Raw genomic sequence first — 27324 nt, 5'->3', positions numbered from 1 at the left:
TACGAGTTGGGCACTGGAAATACAGTTGGATGCCTACAACAATGTTGAAATTCCTAGTGTTTCATGAAGGTGAAGATTTGAACGATGCGGAAGGCGTGCACGAGTCTTACATTTCCATGGATTGGACAGATTCATAGAATGCAACCATGTTGGACCTATCACTTGGGACACATGGCACAGATTCTGCCTCTGTAGCACAGATATAAGGCTGGCTGGCCCCCAGGGAGCTCACTTGCCTGCACTACATGCTCCTGGACCACATCCCTGCTACCACTGCTGCTGTCTCTGCATCCTCTAACTCCTGCTATGGCACGTACTCTGGAGAGGGCCCCACCCTTCACTGAGGAGGAGAACCAGGCCCTGCTGGACGGGCTCCTTCCACAGTACAGCAAGCTGTATGGTAAACCAGGTCTTGTAATCCAATACTCAGGTCCCTCAATTGTGTGATGCACCCTCCTTATCTGTTCCACAGGTGTGGCCCCTACAGTCTGTTACTTGTGTCACTAGGGCACTGTGTCCCTGCAGTCAGCTATGCTTCAGCTTCCGGACAGCATCTGTTACCGTGACTCTGTTGTGTGTTTCATGGGTGGTTCAATTGTTTACCCAATGCCTGGGATCTGACATGTGATCTGGGTGTGCCCTTGATATGTGTTACAATTGCTGGTCTGACTCACCACATGTGGCTGGGGTATTTCAAACAAACCCATGCAGCAGGGAACTCCAATTTGTGGGCCTCAGGAGTACGTATATAAAGTATGTCACACTTGCTTAGCCACCTGACTACTGTCCAGGGCCAAACACTGTTTCACGTAGACCTGGACAGTCATGCCTCCTCAAGGGCATTTAGAAACACTTTGTAATCCCACTCCTGTGTATCAATTTACAGGTTGTGCTTAGTGACATGTGCCTTCAGGTGTCTACCTCTGTGTCATTATGGTGTGGCTTCCTGTTACGTACAACTGGGGTGTCCATGATTTTGAGGGTCAGCAGGACATCTGAGATGTGACTGTGAGAGACAAGACCTGTGTGACATATAGGTGTGTGATCATCTGACAGCGCACAATGGTGTATGCAACTGTGTACTTCAGGCAGCTGGGTTACATGATCCGCAGACTGTGATGTGCTAATGTACAGAGACTTGTGTTTGCAGAGACTCATACGTCTGATTTTTATGATGTGGGGTATTCTGGGTCCTGGATATGTTGTTTGCAGGGGATGGGCAAGTGCACTTGTCATCTGCAGAGTTAGCTTTAACCCTGAGCTATGATTGTGACACAGTGCATACTGTTGTTGTCTGGATGCCCTGCCCCGGTGACAGGAGACAGTGTTGGCTGACTTTCCAGGCATGCCAGTGCCATGGCATTTAACTTGCTATGAGTGATCCTGCATTGTGTTCAAGTGTGCACCATGCACCCCATTGTGGCATTGACTATCAGGACATGAGAACATCATAGTGTGTGTTGCTGACATGCATCACAAGCATGTGAAATGAGTCTCTGCCCATCCCTTCATCCGGACACCTGTACTGAGTCAGTGGCAAGAGATGTGCTGTGTGTATAGTGACATACTCCTACATGTTCATTTGCATGTCCAACTAATGTGTGGGTGGTGCATGTCGGGACATTGGGGTATTAGCATCCAACATGCAACAGACATATGGGTGCAAGTCCAGGAGGGATATGTGTGCCATGGTTGATGTTGAGAATGACAATTGGCTTATTCTAAACAGTGTTGGCACTTTGAGCAGTGTTCAGCTGATGATGCCTGGGGCTTGCCCGGTGATATGATGTATTCACTGTGGTGTGTGCAGTCAGTGCAGGTGACTGATGTTGTTCTCTTTCTTCCTATTCCTATCCAGATACAGCCACGGCCACAGGAGGGGACAGCTCCACGGACCAGACCACAGAGCCTGAGAGGGACAGGAGAGGAGTCGGGGGGACCCAGTGGCATGGAGGGTGAGTAGAGCCACACCGAGGAGTTGTCAGCACCATCCACCCCAGCTGAGGACCACAGCAGCTCTGAGGATGACTCCCTTGTGGAGGCGGGTGTCAGCAGCCACCATCACCACCCTCCCATCGGCTCCCATCCCAGAGGTCCGTGGAGGCTCCCGTGTTCGGCAGCATGTCTCCTTTGTCCCCGGCACCGCACCCCCTGAACCTGTGTCCCCTGCTGCCCTGAGTGAGGAGTCTGTGGACTTACTAAGACAGATCCATGTAGGGCAGACATCGATGCTGAGTGTCCTCCATGCAGACACCACTCTGTTGACACAACTGGTGTCGTTCATGGAGGGCATTTCATCGAGCATGTCTGCCCTACAGAGGACCAATCAGTCCGTGGCCTCCTCCCTGATGGCAGCAGTGTCCCTCCTCCAACAGTCCCGCACCCCTCCTACCCCTGCACCACTCATGATTCCTAGCAGCCTACCTGTCCCAAGCACACACACACCTGCACATTCTCACAAAGCCACAGACACGGGCAGCACACAAACACCCAAACCAAGGTCTAGACGTGCACACAAGTAAGTGCAGGGGACTGATACCACACTCACAGGGGCCGGATTGCAGACTCACACACAGTCATCCACAACCACTCTGCAGTCCTCTGAAACCTCTCCCTCCCAGCCCCCTTCCCTTGCCTCACTTGCAACCCCATCTCCACAGAAGCTCTTCCTCTGTGACCTTGGCCTCGTCCCCACTGACCAAGCAGATCCAGATTACAAGGGGAAGAGGAAGTCCCCACACACAGAGGGGAGTGCCCCTCACACCCAGACACCCTCCCCAGGTGCAGTCAGACTGAGGACCCCACCCGCAAGTCCCCCCGGAGCCGGAAGAGCAAGACCCCACCGCCGCCACACAGCTCCAAGGCAAAGTCTCTGTCCTCCATCCCCCTGGCCACCACTCCAGAGGTTCCCCGCCACACCCTGCCCCGGGTTCCCCCACCCACAGATACACCATCCCCAAAATGCTGAGGCCCTCCCCCCTACCACTTGCTCCTCCACACCCGGTCGGATGGTTAGTGTCACTGATGTGGGGACCGTGTCCCCCCCCCCTCTGTCCTGCCGACCTCACTTGCACCCCATTCTACTCACAAGGATTTAGGCACTGAAGTGGAGTCCACGACCACCCTGTCTGACTTGGACACTGCAGTGGGGACCCAATCCACTCCATCTGACCTGCCCACTGAAGTTGTGCCAGCACCCACCCCATCTGACTTGTGCCCCACAGTTGTGACTGCACCCACCACTTCATTCAGCTCCATTGCAGTTGCAAGTGACTCTCCCGCATCCATCACCCCTTCACTGCCTTATTCTGCTGCGCCCTGATCCTGTCCCTGCGGTGTCTGGCCTGCCCCATGTATGCCCCTCCGAGGGGATGTCCCCTGTCCTTCCCAGTGCAGGCAAGCAACGTGTGACAGTTGTCACTCAAGTTCACTCCTTGTCATTTGATAATGGACTGGCCATTGACCTTTTGTTTGAACGGACGTTTACATTTTCATATGCTGAATAAAGCTTTTTTCTTTTTCCTTGTGAACTTGATTTAGCTGTACATTAGGTTGACGATGTTTAGCATGCCCTTGCACCTGTAATGCTGGATTTCCAATGTTGAATACTGAGGTGTTGATGTGAGGTACTCCATGTGGTCCATGAGATATGTATCCTATTCTGGTCGGTATCCATGTCATCCTTTGCAGCTAACTGGGTGTGTCATGATCAACAATGTGTGGACATCTCTGTGAACATTTCATTTGCATGGTCACATCTGTGGCTTGCACCTATGATGTGCTTCCCATTGTCCAATTTGTCTATTTCCCTCACTTTGGGCACATCTCCACTGGACCTACAGGTGTGGGCATCATTGGTTTAGGAGCGACTGGGTCCTCTGTGAAACTTGCTGTACATATGTGTTGAGTATGTGCAGATGACTTAGGAGAGACTCACGTACCCAGGCTGTTGTGACCAGAGCCTTCATTGTGTGATAACTGATGGCTGGCTGACCAAGTGTTCTGCTGACATGAGTGAGACGTGCTGTGACTATGTTTGGCACAGCTGGGCTTCCACAGGAGTTGGGTGCCCTCAGGCTATGTCACGGATGTGTTGTTCCATGACATAGCCTGGGCCCATGGTGTGTGTTGTGTGAGCATGTGTGTGTGTGTGTCCACATCCCTTTTCATACACAGGCAGTGTTCCCTTGATATGTTCCTGTTGTTTATGCTTGCTGAGTGGTACTGTGTTCATCCCACAACTTTGCCATGGGCTACCAGATGTGTGGGTGCATGATACACTACTGTTAATTGGTGTTTCATCATTGGGATTTTTCAGTTCTGAGTTGTGGTGATGTTGTCCGACGCAGATGAGACACAGTCAGGGGTCCCCAAGGCACTTGTTAGTTCGCAATATCATGTAGTTGTCCCTAGGTGATACCTTTCAGTGATTGAGACATGTGTATGTGTGTGTGACTCCTCCCACTTGTCCGGTTCAGGGCTGCAATGTTTGCAGGTATCAGCATGTGTGCCTTGTGGTTCTCCTTGGCTTCTGCATTGTCCTGGGACTGTCTTAGGTATTCTGAAGGTTACGTGAGCTTTGACATCATGGCCAGGTACCGCATACTCTGCAGTATGTCTGTCATTCACTAGGGTTGTGAACTGTCCTTGTGTGATGAGTCTGTGCACCTTAGTTCCTCCCAGCATTCCTGTGTTTGTCATGGGTGCATGTGCAATGTCACCTGTCCATGTGGGCTTCACAGATGCACATTGTTGCAGTTCAGGGTGTGTGGTGTTGAGGGTGGACTGATGTATATGTTTGCATGGATGGGCCCCTAGCTCCCGTTTGACCATGGATGACGGGCCATGCTGAGTGATTTGTGTTTGTGTAGATGTGATGTACGTTTGTGGCACAGGACACATGTCTGGTTTTCACAGTTTGTAAGACACCTACCTTTGTCATCACAGTAGAGGTGTCATGCATGCTTGTGTCACCCCAATGTCTGGTCCCTGGGGGTAGTGCTGTTGTGTGTCCGTCTCTTGCTGTGTTAGTTTGTGTTCATTCCAGCTTGTGTCACATGTGTCTGTTGTGCTCCCTCTCATCTCATAATGTCTGATTGCCCACTAAGGGTGTCCCAATGATGGTTTACTTTTGATTGGCACTGTGTCCACATCTGTATCACTGTGGTTTAACCCCCCTCATGTGTTGTGTAGTTGCCTGGGGATACTGAGACACACACACACACACATGTTTTGTTAGATGTGCAGTGTGAGGTTGCCTGTTTGTGTTTGTGCATCTGCATCAGTGCATTGGTATTGCTGTTGTGGGCCATTGTCTGGATGCTGTTTCTGTGATTTTCCCTGCTGTCCCTGTGAGTCGTATCACATCATTCTGCACATTCATCCTGGTTGTTAGGTGTCCTTGCTGGCATGGAATGTGAGTTTGTGACCTGACACCTACAGTCTACACAGGTTGTTTTGATTAGTGTGTCCATTTTCGAGATGTGTGTATGCTTTGTGATGGTCACTTCTGCTCTTGTGTCATTGTACACTGAATGCATTGTCAGCCCCCATGTGTGGTCCTTTTCTGCACATGGCCGAGAGTATATTTTGTTTTCACAGCACTGTTAGCCTCACCACATCTCTGTGGGTATGGGACACAACTACAAGTTTGCCCCAAAAGTATTTTATGTGTTGGGACCTGGAATCATACATGCTGTTTGGCATTTGCAGCTTTGACCATGATGACACTTACCTTTTGGTCACTGTGATGAGGGGGGTTTTAGACCCCATCACCACAATGCTCGACTTTTGCTGCAGTTTGGAACCCCACACTTAACTTTATTTCTGCACAGTGAGGGGGTGTTATTTTTACATTGACACAGTGCTATAGTGATGCTTGCTTTGTGTAGGCCGCACTCATTTGTTGGTCACACATGTGCTGTTAGTTACATTGTATGCTCGAAGTCATAATCACTGTTGTGGGCATTAGTCACAGACTACACGCTGTTGTCATGATGTTAGGGGGGATGTATTTTGTTGACATACCTAATGTTGAAGTATGATGGATGTGTGGCGCATCACCCATCCTATGGGTGGGGGTGGCAGGGGTGATGGGAAACAGGTCCCCTATGAGTGGGGGTGGCAGGGGTGATGTGCAACATAAGCCCTATGAGTGGGGGTGGCAGGGGTGATGGGCAACAGGTCCCCTATGAGTGTGGGTGGCATTAGTGATGTTCAACATGAGCCCTAGGGCTGGGAGTGGTAGTGGTGCTGGCCATACAACCCCTATGGTGGCCTGTTGTTAGTGGTCAGGATGTGGATCCCCTGGGTGTGTGTGCCATTTTGTGGGTTACTTTTCGTTTATTTCTGTGGTAGGTGTCTGACTTACCATCTGCACCGTCCGTGTCTGTTCCTGATCCGGTCATAGATGTAGAGTACTGGTATGACCTGCGCGATGGGATTCATGATGTGTTCGTCTCGTACACGCTGCTTGTTGCTCTGTCTCGTACCAGTTGCAAGCTGGTCCGTCTCGTAGCCGTGGATTGAGTTGTGGCGCGAATCGTAGCTGATATGCTTCTTTTCCGGATGCTGTGACGTGCCGTTCGTGGCTACCCGTCCGACGCGTAGGAAGTACGCATCGTACTTGTCAGGGCGGAAACTGCTATGGATACTGCTTCCGGGCGACTCGGTTCGGCGTTAGGAGTTACGGCTCAGACGGAGAATGGAGCTTGAATCACAGCCTACGTGTCGGTCGGGTTTTTGGCAGTTATGCGCATCGTATTTCATCAACGGGACGGACCAGCTACGGGTACGTGTCGGTCGCAAGGTATGGCTACGAACAGCTCTCCGAGAGCTGTCCGACCCGGATCGGAATCTTCCCCTTAGTAGTAAATTAGTATTTGATATATTTAATATATATTATTTTATTTTATGTATATTTTTAAATCAATATTTTTTACATCTATATTTTTACCTCGATATTTTTGAGTCAATATTTTTGTACTTACCTGGTATGGGAGTCGATATTTTTGTAGTCGATATTTTTTCCTCGGTCATTTCAAAATTGATGTTTGTTACATTGATATTCTGTCAGTGAAGCGACAGAGAGAACTACAAGTACCATTATGCATCAGGAACGTGGAAGAGGAACCTGGACTAAAAGGGGAAGCAAATCTAAGCATGATGAGTGTTGCTGTGTATATTGACCTCTACTGATGTAAAGGCAGATATGTAAGGGTCCTTGTGAGTGACATCTAGTGACAGGATGGCAGAATCATGACAAATATTTCAGGATGCTTTTTGTCTGGAGCAATCAGCTCATTGGCGAGGAGAAGTGTGGCACAGCGGCTAGAGCGGCTGACTCCTGAGGCGGGGCACAAGGTTCGAACCCCAGCGCTGGCGGCAGCTCAGCACCATGTGAATCTGGGCAATACCTCACTTAGGGGCCCATTAGGATGACGGACAGACTTTAGTCCGCCCGCCACCCTAGCGGTGCTGGGACCGGCCACCTGTGACCTCTTGCTCACGGTAGCATTCCAGCACATTGCTACACACCTCGAGTATCACTTACAAAGCATTGTGGTATGCTGTATGTTTCCATCATAGACTAGATAGAGCATATGTTTACCCTCTTTCACTAGCATTTTGGAGTGAACATTTAATGTATCTTTGAACAATGTTTCTTAACCACTCTATTTCTCCAAAATAATCCACAGATGTTGCTTAAGAAGTTCCTAAACTTCATTGAATATTTAATTTTCATCTCTTATAGTATTTTTCTATTTTATATCGTAATACTGTTTCAATTCTAACAGTTTGCCATAAGGTTATAATTGATACTCCAGTTGGCATGTAATAGTTCATATTTTTCCCATCTTCTTTGAATTCCTACTTAAATTCAGACATAATCTCATCCTCCTTTCTTTCCTTCCTACTTTTACTCTTATTTATATTGTTTATGCTTTATTAGAAAAACATGTATGCATTATTATATGCTTGGCCTATTTGAATTATATTTTTAGAATGATTTTCATGATATGTATAATCATGATACGACAGCCACTGCAGAGGTTGCATCATGCATTCTCAACATTGCGGCGGGTGCTGCTGGCTGCAGCACCTGCCGCAATGGTGAGAATGCCATGTTGTGCATTGCCCTGAAGGGTAATGTAGGGGGTACCATAGGTACCCCCCAAGTACAGCCCCCTACCCCCCACCCCACCGGGGGCCCGCAACAGGCCCCCAAAGTAAACCCCTGCCAGACTTTCATGCCTTGATTTCCCCACATCCTAATATGGATGGCGGTGCCTGCTAGGCACCACCACCGTATTGTGGCCCAAATCCGCCCAGCCGGCAATCAGAATGATTGCTGACTGGCAGAAAAGCGACAGACGCACTTTGCCCACCATTATAATATGGTGGGGGTAAATTGGGTTGCGATGGCAGGCGTATCACCACCGCCGGGCCAGCAGTGGTGATCCGCCCGCCATCCTAATCAACTCCTTAGTGTTCTTCTGACCTGGGGTTCTTGCTCAGCAGCTTCTAATGGGCCCCCGATGACATATAACCATGTCTGCATGTACTCCCCAGCCATCCACACTTTGACCCTCTTGCAGTGTGACTGTGCATAACTGCATGAGTCAAAGCAGCTGGACCAGTCCTTGGCCTCCTTCTTGATATCAAGGTCTCTATTTGGCCTAGGACAGCGTCAGGTAATAGGTACCATATATCCCTGGAATGAGTACAGGATTGTCAGGAGTGGTTTGACCCCCAACGGTACCGACATAGCTCACAGTGATTCTGGTCTATCATGTATTCTTTTTAGACTTCTTCTCATAAATTTTGATCCATTGACTGCACTCACCTGGGGCCTCCTGCACTGTGACCACAGTGACCACTCATCAAGGCAAACAGCTGTAACAATCCAATAGTTGCCCACATGGCTTCTTCCATGATTGCCCTTAGCATGTTCCCTTTCTATTAGACCTAGGAGAAGGTCAAGGAATAGGTACCACCAGCCCTCGAATGAGTGCAGGATTACGAGTCAAGAGTGGGTGCACCTCCAAAGTTTCTTACAGTACTCACAGTGTTGCTTGACATCCTTTATTCTTTCCAGACTTTTTCTCAGTAATTATGATCCATTGACTGCATTCGCCTGGGCATTCTGGGCAAGCACAGAGATGTAATTGCATGAATATCATGGGCACATAGCTCTTCATTTCAGAGGAGACCATAGACTTGTAGCAGTGGAGGCCATCTTGATTGCTTGGGTATAATTTCCTCTGGTTGTATAGTGTTTACGTTACGCAATTTATCTCCTTGTTGCTGCAGACAGAACACTTGTTGCCTTAAGTTGGATTTCTGCATGTCTTCATTTTAAAGTGATTTAGGATTTTGTACACAGAGAAGTATACCAGATAACACTGAAGATATGAACTCTATATCCGGGTCTACTGGCTGTGTGCTATGATCTCTATTGTAGTCGTTATGTAACAATGGGGTAACCCGACATACCACTGGACCCGGGTAGCAAACAGTACAAAAAAAAGCGGTCACAGTGGAAATCAATTTTACAAGATGCAAGATTAAATCATTCAAATAACAACATGTGATTTTAATTATAACACATGATTATTGAAGACAGCATAAATGTCTGTACATTTAAAATAGGTGCTCGGAGAAGGGAATAGAGTGCTCAGGGAAGAATCTGTGCTAGTGAGGGTTGTAAGAAAGGAAAGGCCATGTGCAATATATACATCAAATAAAGCTGAAACCTATCCAGCCTAATGACGGAAAACTAATACAACAAACATAGCAAAATATAGCCACAGAAAATTCATCTCTGTCATCTATGCTTGCAAAGTAACATAAGACTGTAGACGTTTTGACCTCTATGCACAATCCAGGTAGTTTAATCCTTATCATGGGGTGTTCATCAGGACCAAAAGGGTGTAAGAAAAGGGCACCATTTAGAGGTAGCAAGACAAATCAGGCCGCAATCTAAGAACGGATGGGCGCTAAGGCTCTGAAAGATGTGTAGTTTGATCACAGACAGACTTGAAATTATGATGCGCTCCAGGGCCTCATACTGTGGGGGAAGTTGGGTCAGCACTTGCACACATCCAACAGAGGTTGGTCAGTAACCTCCTAACGCCATTAATGTCCGATGTATTGGGGTATTCTTAGAGTTATACGAATGAATCTGTCTGTTCCAGCCATCTCGGGTGGAATAAATAGTTAATTCCCCCCGAGACGGCTGGATCAGACAGATTCATTCATATAACTTTAAGAATACCCCGATAATTCCAAGTCTGTCTGCCATCAAACTACATATCTTCAAGAGCCTTAGGATGCTTGTTTCGAGCCCAGGGAAGAGATGGCATGGCAGTTCATGCTCAACTGTTCCCATGAGGCACAGGATCAAGACTGATTTGCATATAGCTGTGTCTGAACTGGAGTGGCGAAGTCCACTAAACAATGATGATGGATTCAACCCAGATCTGTGACTAGGGGGGAGTGTCTGAAAAGTTTCAGCACTCCGTCCATCATCTCCTTGTGTTTGGTTTGTTCGCCCTAAGTTGGCAGGGTATGCCAGACGTGGGTCTCTTGCTCACTTTGCCACTGGATTCTAGCTAGCCTGGCTGATGAGGGCTGTTAGCCCGAAACCGAATTCAGGGGGCCTGTTTCTGGCCCAGGGAAAACCTGGTTTGGCAGTTCGAGCAGGAAGGTTCCCATGAGGCACAGGGTCAAGAATGTTTTGCATATAGCTGTATCTGAACTGGGGTGGCAAAGTGAGCTAAAGAACAATGATGGATTCAACACAGATCTCTGACTGAGGGTGAGTGTCTGAAAAGTTTCAGCACTCTGTCCGGTATCTTCTTGTGTTTGCTAGGAGGACTCTGGCTCATAAATACTGAGCTGGTATGATGACTCAGTCCCAACCTGCCTATTATCTATGGCCCCAAGCATAGTTCTGTTTCTGAGCAGAATCCCTGCAACATGGTGCCACCAACGTTTGGTCAGGTACTTACTTGTGGGAACCCTGAGGAGTGCTTATGCTTGTCCACAATACCCTCACACCTTTTCCCGAAGATGTCGAAGGTGTTAGAGATTTGTCTTTCACCTAGTGCTGTTGGTTTTTCAGGCTTGAATATTAAAAGGTTTTGTACCCTGATTGCGTTACACTAAGAATCCTTTTTGGTTTAGTTATGGCTCAAGACGTTGCTATTGCTCCTTATTGCCACCCAATGGTAACTCAGCATGTAATGCAACACAGAATTCCTAATTAGGGGTGGGCAGAATTTGCAAAATTGACTTTCGCAAATTATCGCTAAATTGCTCAAAATCTCCGCGAGCAGGCGGAACTTTCGCGAAGATGCGGAGATTGCTTTTCCTGCCCGTTCGTGTTGTGTTTTTGCATGCTCGCTGGGAAATATATCTCCAACTTACCCATGCGGTCGCTAATGGGTGTGGCCATCTTGCTCGCAATGCTTATTTCCTGTTCTGGGTCGAATTACGTGTTTGCATTCGCAAACTCCCGCGGGATAGCGCGACCGGCTACCAACAATTCAACATCTCGTGGCGCACGCGACGGATAGGAAAACTCGTCGGCGAACGCAGGGACCCGGTAAGTCACGACCGCGCACTGGAGATCGCATTATTAAAGTGAGAACCAGAAAAATACTTTCGTTTTGTGGCAGATCGCGAAAGTTTTGACCTTTTCGCGCTCTCCACGGAACAGGAAAATGTCAAAATATTGCAAATTCCGCAAGCGGAACAAAATTTTCCACCCAGGCCTATTCCTAATAGAGGAGCTACCGTGATTTTTATATTTGAAGTGGATGCAGCTAGCTCGCTATCAAGTTTATTATTCTTGGGTCACTTCCTCGGCTGTAGATGCTAATGATAAAAATGTTCATGAGCATACAATGCCCCCGACTCCTAATGCATACAGACCGAATGCCCTTGTTAAAATTCCTTGTACCATGTGGGAGCACCAGACTTGGGTTAATGGCACCATTTCCCATGTACTTGGTCCTGTCCATATTGGCACCTTAAGTATTGAAGGGGCCACATGGGCAGCATTAGCGGATTATACTCCATATGCCAATTTAGCTAATATAAATTTAGTGTTCTTGTTATATTACATCAGCTCTTCACCCAATTCATTGCACGTGCCTTACTGGCTTTTCCAGCTAGAGTTGCCCTGCAGGGACTGCATCAGGTGTCTGCAGCTCATGTTATTAGTCCTGTAATTGTAAATTCAGTTATGGGCAAACGACCCACAAATTTTGAAGAAATACCCATTTGACTCGTCCCAAAAATAAATCAAATTGAAGCTGTGTTTCCTCTCATGGGATCATAAGATAAGCACTGAATCTTGACTATGGGCCTGATTGCGACTTTGGCGGTGTGGGAGCAGGCCGCAATTTCACAGACACGCTCCCACACTGCCAAAGCCGACTGCCACCTGCCCATTAGATTTCTGGCGAGTGGGCGGCGAGGTGGTCCCATTGTGGTGCCTATAAGAAATGGCACCGCAATAGGAAAGCACGTTAAAACATGTTCCTGCACCTCTTGGACTGTGCAGTTCATGCAGTGCAGTAAAGAAGGTGCATGTACACAGAGGGCATAACATGTGCCCCCTGCATGGATCCTCATGCACAGGGGTAAAAGGGGGCCCTACTGCGCCCCCTTTGTTTGCCCGCTGCCAGCGTTTTCATGACAGGCTCACCACCATGAAAAGGCCGGTGATGGGGAAACTCGTAATATTCTTGGCAGTGCAACAGCGGCACCGCCAAACATATTGCTTTACTAGACCGAAGTGCCTCCGCCAGGGATAGCAGATCCCTGGCAGTTGCGGTGTTTCTCTGGAGGTCTGACCATTGTATTTGCAATAAGGCAGTCGGACCGCTGGTGTGCCAACGCACTTCCACCACAGGTATGGCTGTCCATCATAATCAGGCCCTCTGTGCTTACACAATGGCCTGGTTCCCCCTCTAGCAACTGCAACACCTGGGGGACTATTTTTGGAACAGTTTACACTCTTTGTTATGGCCCTCCCTAAATGGCATTTTACCAAACGTCCTCAAACAGATACAGAATGAGAATGGGGTAGGTACTGTCCTTGATGTGGAGGTAAAACTAGTCCGGAATTTTCCCGACATCTTCGAAATGATTCTTTCTAATGTTGAGGATGAAGCAGCATCTTTGTCTATACGCCAGCGACTTACCGCAGTGGCAGTGGCCTACCACGAACGTGAGTTGCCTGTAATTATTGCTAATGTAAATATGTGTTTAGGACGTAATAGTTTGGGAACCAGACCTTCAGTACCACCTCTTGGCAAGACCAGCTCTGACAAGGATTTCCGACCAGCCAGTGAATTTACCCCAAAAAACATGGTATAAATCTAAACAAAACAACAACAGATGAGTAAACAACATGAAGGTTCTCCATTCCCGGAGACCACTGACATTAGGACTCCAGGTAGGTATCAGGTTCCTGATGCATGTTTTCCTAGTTCCTTTCAGGAATTGTCTGACCAACAGTATGACCGAGGAGGGCGAGTTGACTGCCGACAATAGGACTATGTGAAATCAAAAAGGGAGTCTTACGCTTGTCTGATGTGAAGATAAAGAAGGATGATGGACCTCCTTCATATAAGCCCCCTTTTCAGAAAAAGAAAGTTGCTTCTTTAACTGCAAAATATGCCAGAGATTGTGAGAATCCTACTCCTGAACAAGAGTTGGACAGTGACTCTCTTTGACAGTGTGGCAGAGGTCACCATAATACGCCGGAATCTCCATCAATTTCTGGAACTGAGAGCAACTGACACTTTTATTACAGTTGAAACCATGGACACCCACCTAGCCCCTCCGGATATGCTATATCTCTTAGATATTCAAATTGAAGGTGAAGTTAAAAACACAATTAAAGCAATATTCTGGGATAACTCAACAACATATTCTCCTGGCAGAGGCAACTGGCCCCTACCTTTTGTCCTTGCATGTCCCCAGCGTGAGGATGTAATCCTCCCATCCTTATGCATATGTTTCGGAATGGCCCCTAGCTTTTAACCCTGCTCTTTACCATAATCATACTGAGATAAGGATTCAGTGCAATTTTAGGGGTCATTTTTCCTGTCAGCTGCTTGAGGGACAGTCCCAAAGGATGTCATGCTTCAAGATAGGGCAGTTGCTCCTAGTTGGGCCAGCATTGCAATGCCCTACGGGTCTCCCGAAGGGTCACTTTAGCGGAGATCTTTTGTTTATGCCATTTGATGAGTGTAAGGGATGTCTTGGTGGGGTGGTATGAAGTGTTGGTGCGGAGTGAGCTAAAACTGATTAGGAGATATGGCTTAAACCTTTAATAAGTGGATTTCCCCGTCAGGTAAAAATTGTCATAGGTTGGGGTGTTGCCAAGTGGTCCAACATGGCAGACGCGCTTTAGACAAGCTCCGGAGGCCCGCATTAACATCCGATTATTGTCCTATGCCATCAGCTTATTTCTTTCCCCCCCGACTTCCTTACACTGTGCCTGACTGTGCCGGCCATCTTGCTGCAGCATTTGGTGGCCAGGTAGACGTCGGTGCGGCGCCGACGCGAGGCATCCTGCCTACGCTGAAGATCCACAGACAAACCTCCGAAGGCTCCCTGGAGATGACCCGGAGGGGGAGCTTGATACTCTGGCTTCGAGGACCGCCTGGGGGCTGCGCCCGAGCTGCGGTCTTATATTCCAGCCCCGTGTGACGGGGGATCGGGGCTGAGGGCCCGCGCATGTATGCTCCCTGCGGCTCACATTTGTGCCGCTTATCTACTCGGTGGCCACACTGGCGGAGGTTTACCTGTGTCAAATGGGCACTGGATATATGCCTGACTTCACACTCTCCCACTGCCTTGGACTTTGGATTGCTAATGAGTCCCATAAAAAACAATTTTCTGAACTGTCCTTTAGGCTTACAACTTCTTCACAATGCAAGGTTTGAGCCTTTGGCCTGAGAGGAAACGTGTGTATCGGTGCATGGATCACAAGATACAGGCTGTATAAACATGAATGCATGGTGGTAGTGGTTAGGCCTCTGGGCACTTTAGCACTGTGGCCCAGTGGAACGTGCGTGTGCTCTCTGAGTGCGTGTGGTGAGATTAGCCTGCCCTCCCATAGGAATGCATGGGGGATAAGTGTGTCCATGGTAATTCCTGGTATGAGAGGAGTACAGGGTCGAGTTTAGTATGTATGAACTCGTGAGGATAAATGCTGCGCAATGGTGTGTGCAGATCTATGGTGACTGGTGGAGAAATGCCACTTTTAGAAGTTTTCATTTCTGTGTGCTATGTGTTTGCCTGCCTGATGTGAATTGCATGTCTGGCTTGTGAGTGACAGGAGCTGAGAGGTGTGGGTGGCTCCAGGAGGGGCAGGGTGAGTCAGCTAGGCTAAATGGGATACCTTGGCTAAGGGTAGTGGGAGGGGTAATTCCCTGACTCTGAATAGGACTGTGCCCAGGGTGTACAATGCTGGCTCCGCCCCCTGTGGTGTGTCTGATCACTGAGCCCCCACCTGACATAGGGGAAGAGGAGCTTCCAAAACAAAGTGCTCCAAATTCCCACTAAACCAGTTCTGACTGGTATCCCCAGGCCCTGTGCTGTGACACAAAGGGATTATGTGATATAAATATAGGGGCTGTGACCCCATGAAAATGTTCAGTTCAGTCTTGGTGTGCTGTTCCTGCTGGGGCGTGCTGCTGCTGGGGCCTAGGGGGGGCTGCCATGAGGGCTTTGCCTCCCTGGGCCCTGCCTTGCCCCTGGACCTGGAAGACCTGTTATTTTGGACCTTTTTGTTCTGATCATCCTCAAGGACTTCCAAGACTCTTGTGGCATCTAGCGCCTTGTGTGCGCTTCATTTTATTTCCTAAAAGTGCTGTCTCCCTGCAGCTGAGGAGGAGCATGTCTATTTTCTGCTTTGCAGGGTTGAGCTGCGATCTTCTTAGAGGGAATCCCCAGCGTAGGGATTCCCCTGCATTGTGGCATGTTGCAGGTGCCCACCCCGCATTTGACTTTATTATACCCGCGGGAGCCCACCCCGCATTCTTGAGGAGCTTTGCGGGTGCCCACCCCGCTTATACCTTTATTTACATGGCGGGTGCCCACCCCGCGTTGCCAGCAAGGAATCACCACCACAGCCCGAGCCACTAATAGAATCTCTTCCGAGCTGCTGCCTAGCACAACCCAGAAGGCTGTGTTCCCGTAGGTGAGGCTTCCGAGAAGGAAGAGAAGCCCCGCGAGTGAAGTGGCCGGTGTGAGTGGTGGCGTGGGGCTCCTGTGCGTGAGGGAGAGCCCTCGGTGGCGGCTGAGGAAAAGAGAAGTCCCGGGTCCCAGGAGGTGGCCTGGGTGAAGTCAGGAGAGTCCAGAGAGGTTCCCCGTGCAGCCAGAGAGAAGCTGCTCCAGTGCGGGACCGGGCGAGGCAGGAGGTCACCGCAGAGACACCTCCGAGAGAGAGCCAGTGAGTGAGGGCTCTATGTGTGGTGTGCATTGAAGCACAGTGTTGGTGCCACGTTCCTGAGTAGCCCCTGCCTGAGAGGGGGTCACTCCATGATGGGGGGCTCGAGTTGATAGTGCCGATGCGAGGCACAGAGTCTGAGCGGCCCCGCCTGGAAGCGGGTCGCTTCAACGCTTGGAGGGCAGTTTTTGTTATAAATGAGAGGGCCCCAGAGGGCCCCAGCGACTTGGGGCAGATCGTGGCACATTGTCGGTGCCTGGGCGGTCCCGCCAGAGGGCGGGCTGCCCCAAAGAGTGTGACATGTCCTCCGAGCCACGTGGGGGCCCAGAGGGCACAGAGGTGCCGGGCTCCCCCTTTTGGAAAGTGCCAGCGTGGACAGCTGTGAGATACACTCCTTTGCCCTAGCGCAATGGCGCACTTTGGATTTCGCTGCATAGGCAGCAGCCCTGACATTCTGGACACAGGACGTTTGAGCCCCTTTGAGAAGGCCAGTTGGCCAGGGGGTTAGTGATTATGTGATATTAGGAAATGTGATGCTTTACTGTGATTCATGCCTTTAAATGCGTTTGGGGATGAGATAAACTGGCACATGCATCAACGTAGGCTTTTGTGATTCCTTAATTGCAATTATTAAGGAATCGCAATTAAGGAATTGCAAAAGCCTATGCATGTAGGAATCACTATAAAAATAGCGATTCCTACACATTCCTTAATTGCGATTCGCAAATTGCGAGTCGCAATTAAGGAATGCTGTCCCATTCATTCCTATGGGCCTCCAGGCCCATAGGAATGAATTGGAGATTGCATGAGCAATTTGCGAATACCAGTAGGTACTCGCAAATTGCTCATGCAATTTCAAGGGTGCAAGGGTGTCAAAATGACACCCTTTTGCACCCTTGAAATTGATCTGTGCAAATATGTTGCACACACACACATGCCTTAAGGGCATGTGTGTGCTCAACATGAAACTTTGAAAAATGCACAAAAGTGCATTTTTCAAAGTTTTTGCAAATTACCATGAAGTTCAACTTCATGGTAATTTGCTCCCTCTATTAGCGAAATTGCTATTTTTTTTTACTTTAATGCATTGCATTTAAGGAATCTCAATTTGGGATTCCTTAAATGCAATCGCAATTTAAGTAATCGCAATTTAGAGATTCCTTAAATTGCGATTTTTGCATTTGGGATGATGGATCCCAAATGCAAAAATACCGGTCGCAAAGGGGCAGATTCTGAGAATCTGCCCCTTTGCGACCGGTTTTTCCTTTGATGCATGTGCCTGTATGTGCGTAATGTGTTTATGCCAGTGAGATTATTTCCTACTGTGAGTATACCCCTAATGTGAGTGATGATTAGGAGGTTAGGGTCTAAGACATTAGACTGTTGAGATTATGGGCGTACAATGTGATTGGCGCGTAATGTGATCCTGTTCATAATGTGGTTTATGTTACAGGCTGATGCTGAGTACAGTGGTTACCAGTGATTACTGGTTGTACGTTTATGAGATGTATTACTTTTACTAAGTTCGCTTTGTGATGGTTCTGACGGTGGTCCAGTGGGCCCTGTCAGGTGTATATAATCCCTTGTAGATATGACCTAGTGCCAGGTGGCACAATGTTATATTATGTGTTTACTATTCTAATGTGTTTTGAGAATACAAAAGCTATTTTTGATATAACCTTGTGTGGAGTTCCATTGGTGGTGTGCCTGGGATGTTGTAGCTGTGTGCGTGCGCATTCGCTTTACAAGTTGCCTCCGGGATAAGCCTGACTGCTCGTGCCAAGCTACCAAGGGGGTGAGCAGGGGTTATCTTTGGCGTGTAACTCCCTTGCCCTGACTAGAGTGGTGGTCTCTGCCTGGCTTTGGTGCAAGCCTTAGCCAACCGGAGATCCCATTTCTAACACCTGGTATCTGTCTCTGCATCAGTGGCGCTTTCTGGGGTAGGGCGGACGGGCTGCGACCTCCCAATTAAATGTGATATCGATGGCAATTGCTAAAAGCTATTATCATCCTCTTTAAATTATGTGAAACGCGCCAACTGCTGTGGTCTGCCCGCTCCATGCTTCAACACGGACTTCAGGCAGTTTTAAGTCGACACATGTGAAGTGCGTATGTGCCACTTGGCAGCATTGATGGCATTGAAGATTTAGCAGTACGGGCTAATCTGCTGCCAGCCCGATTCTGCAGTAATTGGGGCTCCTTAAGCCCGACCAAAAATGACACTGAAAAGGGTTGCATTCCAATGAAGCACCGGCGTGCAAAGCATCAGCCCTGTACTGCTGGGGCTGCTCGTCTAAAATCAGCTGCCTTTTATGACTCTGTGACGACTTGGAAAAGGAGGGTTTGTAGCATTTGCAAGATGGTCCTACGCGCTAAACAGAATACACTGCGCATGCTTCTTCTGCACCTTGTGTATTCTGTTTACAGCATTAATGCACAGAGACGTCAGGAGCTGTAGCTGGGCCTAGTTGAATGGCAGCGTCATGGACCCTTAGTATGCAGCGCCTCCGTCTGCTGCGACACCGGCCAACAAGACTCCTGTGGGGAGTGGTATTAGCTCTTCTGTCAGTTTCAGTTTCCCTCCCTTTAATCCCTTCTTCTATTCCTTCTTCCTTTTCCCTGTTCTTGGCCTGTCGAAAGTTGAAAATATAACAGTATGGGCAAACAGTCCTGGCAGGAGTGCAGCTGTACAGAGAAAACTGCATAGTGCATTTATAAAAGTATGCAAGCAATACTACTTATCATAAATAAGCTGTAGGCATTTAGTGAAATTCAATAATTTTAACAGAAATGCTACAAGTTACACATATTTCTTGACTAGTGCAAGTGTATGTGCATCAACTGGTTTTCTGTCACATCAGTGCTTCTGAAATAGCAAGAGGATTGGGGCTAAATCGGTAATTTGAGACCAATTCTGGATTACAATTAATTTTTGAACAGCAAATGCATGTGGGACCTTAAGAGCCAGGGCGGTTGATTCCAATGGTTTAATAAATGCTAAAATCGAAGTGTAATTTCTCAATGATGCAATATTTGCCACAAAGAATCACTGTGCAAAAGTTTTACTTTTTGGTTTAATGTAATGTTTAATTCTGGCCGCATAAAGTTATGTTTCCACTGTGCTCTGTATTTACTCAAAGCATTCAGCAAACAGATTATTCATAGTGACTAATAAAGCAAAAACTGCCATGATAATCTTCCATTAAAAGCATACCATTTTCTAGTAGTTATGCTTGGCACTTACTCCTGGTCAGCTAAAGGCCAGTCAACTTTGTGCAGTGGTTGTTTTTCATTTCAAAGAATTCTTTTTTCCAGCTATGCGATAAGCTATCCTGTAGTTTTGAATATGTTGTTTTGCTTTTTTTTGCCACACCTTTGTAGAACTGATATTCTGAACTCAGTTATTTTAAAGTGCTTTCATAGGTGAAAAGGAAGAACATTGAGTTTTGGTGAAATAAAATATTTGCCTAAGATCACACAATTTAAGTGTGGTAGCCATGAATTATAAATATTTTCTGGTTTCTCCTTGTACAAATCAGCCAATAAATATGTATCTAGTTGTCTTTCATTATGTTAAGGCTTTGTTTTTAACCTTTTTGTTCAATTGTTATGCAGCACAAACTTGACCCAAAGTAATTTAGTGCTTTCATGAGCACTAATTACATTACACAAGATCACATTAAGGTGCCGATTACGATCCGGTAAAAAATTTCCCCGTGCGACTCGTATCCGGTCTTTTTACCGTGCGAATCGTACAAGTGCCGTACGAACTGGCAATCACGATTCGCATGGGAAAAAGTCCATACGAATCGCATTGGGAATAATTCCCCACACGTCCTCGGGTCGGAAAAAGTGTCCGACACGTCCTCGTACGATTTACCGTACAAACGTGAAAAGCGAAGTCCGACCGGGGAATCACGATCCGTCCCGGGCGTCCGATTGTACAACCGTATGGTTAAAAGACCGTCCGCACTGAACTCCTATAACAACCATGGAGACGTCCAAACAGGTGCCCGGTACGTGCCGTACCCCCCCCAGCCCCCGCATGTACGCGCCGTACCCCCCCCAGCCCCCGTATGTACGCGCCGACCCCCCCCAGCCCCCGTATGTACGCGCCGACCCCCCCCAGCCCCCATATGTACGCGCCGACCCCCCGTGTATGTACACCCATGTACGTTCGAGTCGAACCCCCGTGTACGTTCGAGTCGAACCCCCCGTGTACGTTCGAGTCAAACCCCCCGTGTACATTCGAGTCGAACCCCCCCGTGTACGTTCGAGTCGAACCCCCCCGTGTACGTTCGAGTCGAACCCCCCGTGTATGTACACCCGTGTACGTTCGAGTCGAACCCCCCCGTGTACGTTCGAGTCGAACCCCCGTGTACGTTCGAGTCGAACCCCCGTGTACGTTCGAGTCGAACCCCCCCGTGTACGTTCGAGTCGAACCCCCCTGTATGTACACCCGTGTACGTTCGAGTCGTACCCCCACTCGTGTATGTACGGTGCGTACCCCCACTTTTTTGTTTCCAGTCAATATCATTTCTGGAACAATGCTTTGAGTTTGTTTACTTTTGGTTACACTATCATATTTATAATACTCTCAAGTACTATCATCCTGACTAAAAGGAGGGTGTTGTGTGATTTCTGTATAACCTATTGTAGTTTTCCCTATGTTATCCTAGCTGTGAACAGTATAGGCCTCATTTTCTTTTGCACAAGTTACTATATAAACCTGCTTGTTTTTGTGCCACATTGTACTTTCACACAGAACCTGTATTTGCTTTCTTGTTCTGTTTTTCTGGGGATTTAGTCTGAACACTACACACAAGGTCAAAAAACAATGGCCCTTGTTTTTCTTTCTGGCCAGGCACTGTGGTACTGTAAATTCTGGACCCGTGTTATAAACATCGTCCTATCATGACGATTTTGGTATCAGCAGACCGCAAATGATTAGGATACTATGCATAAGTATTTTCGCCATATTCGGGTGAAGAAATCACCCTGAAATCATAGTTTCCGTTCTGATCCCTCGGTTTCCATTGTACGGCAGCCATTTTGTGATTGCCCTCACATAGGCCAATGACTAGGCCAAAAATCGAGTCTGAAGGACACATACACCTTTGCTGACTCCTCTGTGACCTGGGCAAACTGACTCCACTGCCTGAAGCCAAAACCTGCTCGGCCAGTTCCTTTCCCAGTGGCCGAATGTGATTAGTATCAAGGCACAACATATCATAAAACCTTTCATCACACACAAACCATGCCTAATCTTACACACACCTGTCCCTGTTTCTTACTTTATGACTTGCTTTACGAGGAGGAGGTGCCCGTTTTTATTGGGGGTCCGTCGATATCTGATGAAAGTACTAAGCCTCGCCGGGTAATTGATTGAGGGCTGGACAAACTGAAATATGGGCTTGTCATCGTGACTCTGCTTTTCCTTTGTAGTGAAAATATGTGAATGGTCAACTGTAAAATAAGGAATGTTTGCCTAAAGCATAATATTTTGTATAAAAAGAGAAGGTTGACTTTGTAAGGTTGAGCAGTCTCCTGAGAATATACACCGTGTTGTACTTCTAGGATACCTGTTACTGGTTGCAGCCAATAAATACGATCTTTGACTTCACCAAGAAGACTCTGTGTTTCTGTAGTCTGAAACAGGAAGGACTCGAAGTCTTAGGGTGTGTTCCCTGGCACCGCTGGGTTCTGAAAAACCCAGTACTTCAGTTGGCGCCCAACCTGGGGCGATTTCAGCGGTACCGGTCCAAGTCAGAGGTTCGTGAGGAGCTTCATGTGAAAATTCTGGAGGAAGGCCGCCACTTCATCGACCCCTGCATGTCGACGTGGTCCGAAAGTCTTTGCTGTGAGGTTCTTCGCTTCCCGACGGCTACGAAGGACTGCTGCCCTGACTATCGCCCTGTTTTGGACCCTTGATGATTGGTAGAGCGAAACGATAGATGAGTCTTCTGGTGACGTCATCGATACCTCAGTCAAGTATAAGTGGAGCTTATATTATTTAGTTTGGTTCTTAATTTGGTATCCCCTTGGGATCTTTGATTTGGAACTTGCAAGTACCAAAGCCGAGGGACTCGTGTATTCACGAGACTATCGTATTCAATAATCCTTTGAAGTTTGAAGCTAGACTAGAGAGCGAAGATGCCTGGTCTTAGCAGATTTGGAAATTTGTTTTGTCTTGGTTGTAATAGGGATTCCCGATTGGAGGACTCGTGTCCGGTTCCTCCGATTGGAACTCCAACCTATGAACTATATGTGAAACATGGCGTAGGCCCCATCACATATAATGAAGTATGGATCAGATACACCAGGAAAGATGGTGCTTTAAAATGGCCCCAATATGGTAGTTTTGACACGGAGATTCTGGATAATCTGGAGGTTAAACTTTTTAAGAAGAAACCACGGCCGGCAATGTTTAACTCTTTTCGCCTATGGCGTAAGGAAGCCAAACAGAAGGAAATTAAATTAGCAAAGAGAAATAAGAGAGAAAAGGGTATCTCGATAATGCAAGCTGCTATGCAGTTTAAAGATAATGAAGAAGAACAGATGAGTGAGCAGTTGCACAGGCAACGTAAAATGGTGATCGATAGATGTTATCCAGTTTTGCCGCTTCTTCAGCAAGATGCAGCAAAAGAAATTGAGAAAGATCCTTTAATGTCACACTTGTTGAGTTCGCCACCCCCTTATGCGCAGAGTGCTACCGCACCTCCGCAACCTTTAGTTGGGCAACCTCCGGTTATTGTGCCTCAGGTTCTTCCACAGCCGCCAGTTCCTCTTCAGTTGGCTCCTACTCCTATGGTGCAGCCCCCTCAAGTTCCGCCGACTTTTCTACCTGTTTCACCTGTACTTCCTACGACTTCACCTACTACATCGACTGCCTCTTCTAGTGTTATTTCTGATACTGCCTCTGTGTCTGCATCTGCGTCTGCCTTGCCTCCCTCTGTTTTTCCTCCTGTTCTTTTGTCAACTTCTCCTTCTATCTGACAGAGAATGACTGACACTGTTGCTAGCATTATATTTCCTCTCTTCGGGTCAGCTGGTGTGACCCCTAATTCGGAGCGTAAGCAATCGCGTAGTCAACTGCCTGATTCTCGAGAGAGAGAGAAGCGTTTGACCATATGGCACGTAAATGGGTTACTTTCCCTTTTAGATATGATGTAGAGTCTGTTGTGGATGTCTTCCGTCAGTGGGAAGCACCAAAACAAAGATACGTTTTTGAGAAAATGTGTGCTTTCCTTTGTGAGGAATTGGAGTATAATGAGTTAGAAACAAATCCGCCTGAGTTGTGCCGTGTACGGTTTGAGTTTTCAAAAGGCGCGATTGTGGGTTCCGATGTAGAGAAAGCAGTTGCGACGTTGTTGTCCTTTAGGAATAAGGATCCTTCCCAGTCACTGTTTGAGCTGACTCCTCAGTTAAGAAAAAAGTGCGACAGTACCTAATGAGAGAAGTCCCTCCGGTATGGAAGGACACCGTTGCGGCTGATGCCGTTAATAACATTGATGCTGCTCTAGCTCATTTTCAGCGTGTTTGGGAACATGTTCCTTGGAAGCGAGCTGAAGTTTTAGCCCTTAAGCAGACTTTGCCTGATCCTCGTAAAAACCCTGCAGGGTATTATAAGGAATTATCACAGACTGCAGACTCATGCATTATGAATTTAGCCGACATAGACATGTTATTTGGGAATGTTGTTCCACAGCCTTTGTGGAGATTGATTCGCTATACAGATCATGCGCAAGAGTTAGGTGACACATGGGCTAATATTAGTACTACAAATGATAGACAAGTTGGTGGTGCCAAGCCTGAGCCTTTGGTAGCAGAACTTCCTGCTAGGATCATTACTTACATGAAGACTTTAATGCCTGCGATGCGTGTGAATTGGGATAAATTGTCTGCGTGTAAGCAGAAGAAAGATGAAACAGTGTCTGATTTCTTCACTAGGTTTGAGGATACGTTTATCGACCACAGTGGTCAAGACATGAGTACAGAAGGTGGTCAACGGTTGTTCGTTGACAAGTTTGTGCACAATTTGCTTCCCGAGCTGTGTAAGAAATTGAAAGATTCAGAGAGTTCTTGGGCCGTTTCCTCTTCAGCACAAATATTGGCTACTGCACAGTACTACGAAAATAGGGATAAAGATGAGAAGGATAGAGCAGAAAAGAAAACTAAAGAATTGAAGTCGAAGGTTCTTTTACAACAGGCGTATCCGCCACGTGGTGGTCAGAGTAACTATCAGCAACCTCAACAGTTTCAGAGAAACTCGCAAAGGTTCGAGTATTCTCAACCACGTGTTCCTGTAGGTCCCAATCAGTGTTCATATTGTAAAGAAGAGGGTCATTTCAAGTATAGTTGTCCGATTTTGTTACAGCGTGCGAATTGTGCTTCTGGCGCAAGAGGTCGAGGTGTTCAACAAGCTCCTAGAGGTAGAGGACGTGGGAGTGTCCCCCAGAACGTGCGTTCCCTTCCGCCTCAGAATTCAATGAATAGTTTTGACCAGCAAAATAACGCGTCTGGTAGGACGGCTCAGTACTATGCTGACAACTATTATGCAGAATATGAGAAAATCGAAGGTAATGATTGCTAGGACAGCCATAGACAAAGAGAGGGAGTTGTTTCAGTTCCAGTAGATCAGAGTGGGCCATATGTTAAGGTGATTACATCAGGTGTGTCAGAGCCTTTTCTGTTGGATTCTGGTGCTACAAAGAGTTCTATTATGCACTCAAAACTCCCTGGCGCACCTTTGTCTGGCAAGATGAATGTTTCAGTAGGTTTTTCTGGCGCCCCGGTTAGGAATCCGATTTCTAGTCCCATGTCCCTTTCTGTTGGACCTTGTGAATTGGAAGCACCCCTTATTCTGACGACAGGTTGTGGTGAAAACTTGTTAGGATTGGATTTGTTGAAAAGATTGTATGCAACATTATATTGTTCTCCTTCGGGAGTACAACTTACACTGGGTAGGAAAGTGATCTCTCCAATGTATTTGTCGAAGGATAAACTTCCGACAGAATTGTCGTTTCTTCCTGATATTCTTTGGGCTACTGGTCTTAATGATGTGGGTCTTTTGGAAATACCGCCATATGTTGTGACATTGAAAGCCAATGTTAAATTGCCACGCATTCCCCAATACAAGATCTCTAGTGAAGGTGAAAAAGCGTTGCTAGCGATCATTTATGATTTGATTGAAAAAGATGTAATTGAAGAGACAAGAGGCAACGTTTGTAATAATCCTGTTCTGTCTGTTTTGAAACGTACTGACCCTTCTCAACCACCTGTTTACAGGCTCGTGATTGATCTTAGAGAGGTCAATAAAATAGTTGTGCCACAGTTTCCAGTTGTTCCTGATATCACTGCCCTATTGACTATGATTCCAGCTTCCGCCACCTGGTTCTCGGTAATTGACTTAAAGAATGCTTTCTTCAGCATCCCGATTGGCGAGGAGAGCAGGGATATTTTTGGCTTCAGTTTAGGAGGACGAAGTTTCCGCTTCAAACGCGCTCCTCAAGGCTATTCTGAAAGTCCATCAATATATAGTCAGGCTTTAAAAACACAGCTTGATGAAATTGTTTTACCTGATGGCGCTACCCTTATTCAGTACGTCGACGATTTGCTCATCGCTGCTGATACTGAGGAAATTTGGTAAAGAAGCCACCTTGTCATTGTTGCGTCATTTGTCTGATTTACATCACAAAGTGTCTCTTTCAAAACTGCAATATTGTCAACAAGAAGTGACCTACTTAGGTCATCTCTTATCGTAGGAGGGAAGGAAACTGACCCCAGAAAGAATTCAGGCAATTGCAAAATTGAGTGTGCCAAAAACACAGAGAGAAGTACGTGCTTTCTTGGGTATTACATCATACTGCAGACAGTGGATACCGAATTTTTCTTTGCTGGCCAAACCTTTGGTAGCTTTGACCTGTAAAGATACACCGAATCCCGTTCCATGGTCTGAAGATTGTCAGAAAAGTTTTTACAAATTGCGTAATGCACTGTGTTCGGCTCCTGTGTTGGGTACCCCCGACTACAGTAAGCCCTTTACACTGTATGTCCATGAGAAAGAGGGTTGTGCATTGTCAGTGCTGACACAGTCTTTTGAAGACAAGCAGCGTCCATGCGCGTATTTTTCGTCGACTTTGGATCCGGTAGCTAAAGCATTGCCGAGTTGCTTGAGAGCCACAGCGGCAGCAGCTGTTTCTATTCGACAGTCTGCTGGGTTAGTGATGAATAATATGTTGATTGTGATGGTTCCACATGCAGTGGACACGTTGTTAAACAGGTCCAAGACACAGTACTTAAGTAGTGCTCGATTGTCAGGTTACGAGTTGACACTGTTAGCGAGTCATGTGCACATAAAGAGGTGCAATACGTTGAATCCAGCCACGTTATTGCCAATTTCAGTAGAAGCAGATGATGTTGAACAGCATGATTGTTTTCTCAGGACAGAAGAAGAAACGAAAGGAAGAGTAGATCTTAAAGATACTCCTCTTGTAAAGTGTGATGGTACCTTATGAGTGGATGGTTCATGCTTCAAGCTTCCGAATGGTGATACGACTGCAGCATATGCTGTCACGACTTTGCATACGATTGTTGAAGCTGCACGTATACCACATAATTCAGCTCAAGCAGCAGAGTTGATTGCACTTACGAGAGCGTGTGTGTTATCGAAAGGAATGAAGGTGACCATATATACTGACAGCCAGTATGCGTTTGGTGTAGCTCATAGTTTTGGACGATTGTGGAAAGAGCGTGGGTTCCTGACTTCGCATGGAGCTAAGATTCAGCATGGTCAGTTGGTGAATGAGCTTCTTGAGTCACTGACCTTGCCATTACAAGTTGCGATTGTG

Source organism: Triturus cristatus, chromosome 6 (genome assembly GCF_964204655.1).
Source record: "Triturus cristatus chromosome 6, aTriCri1.1, whole genome shotgun sequence".
NCBI classification, from domain to species: Eukaryota; Metazoa; Chordata; class Amphibia; order Caudata; family Salamandridae; genus Triturus; species Triturus cristatus.
Note: the sequence above shows the minus strand (reverse complement) of the source record.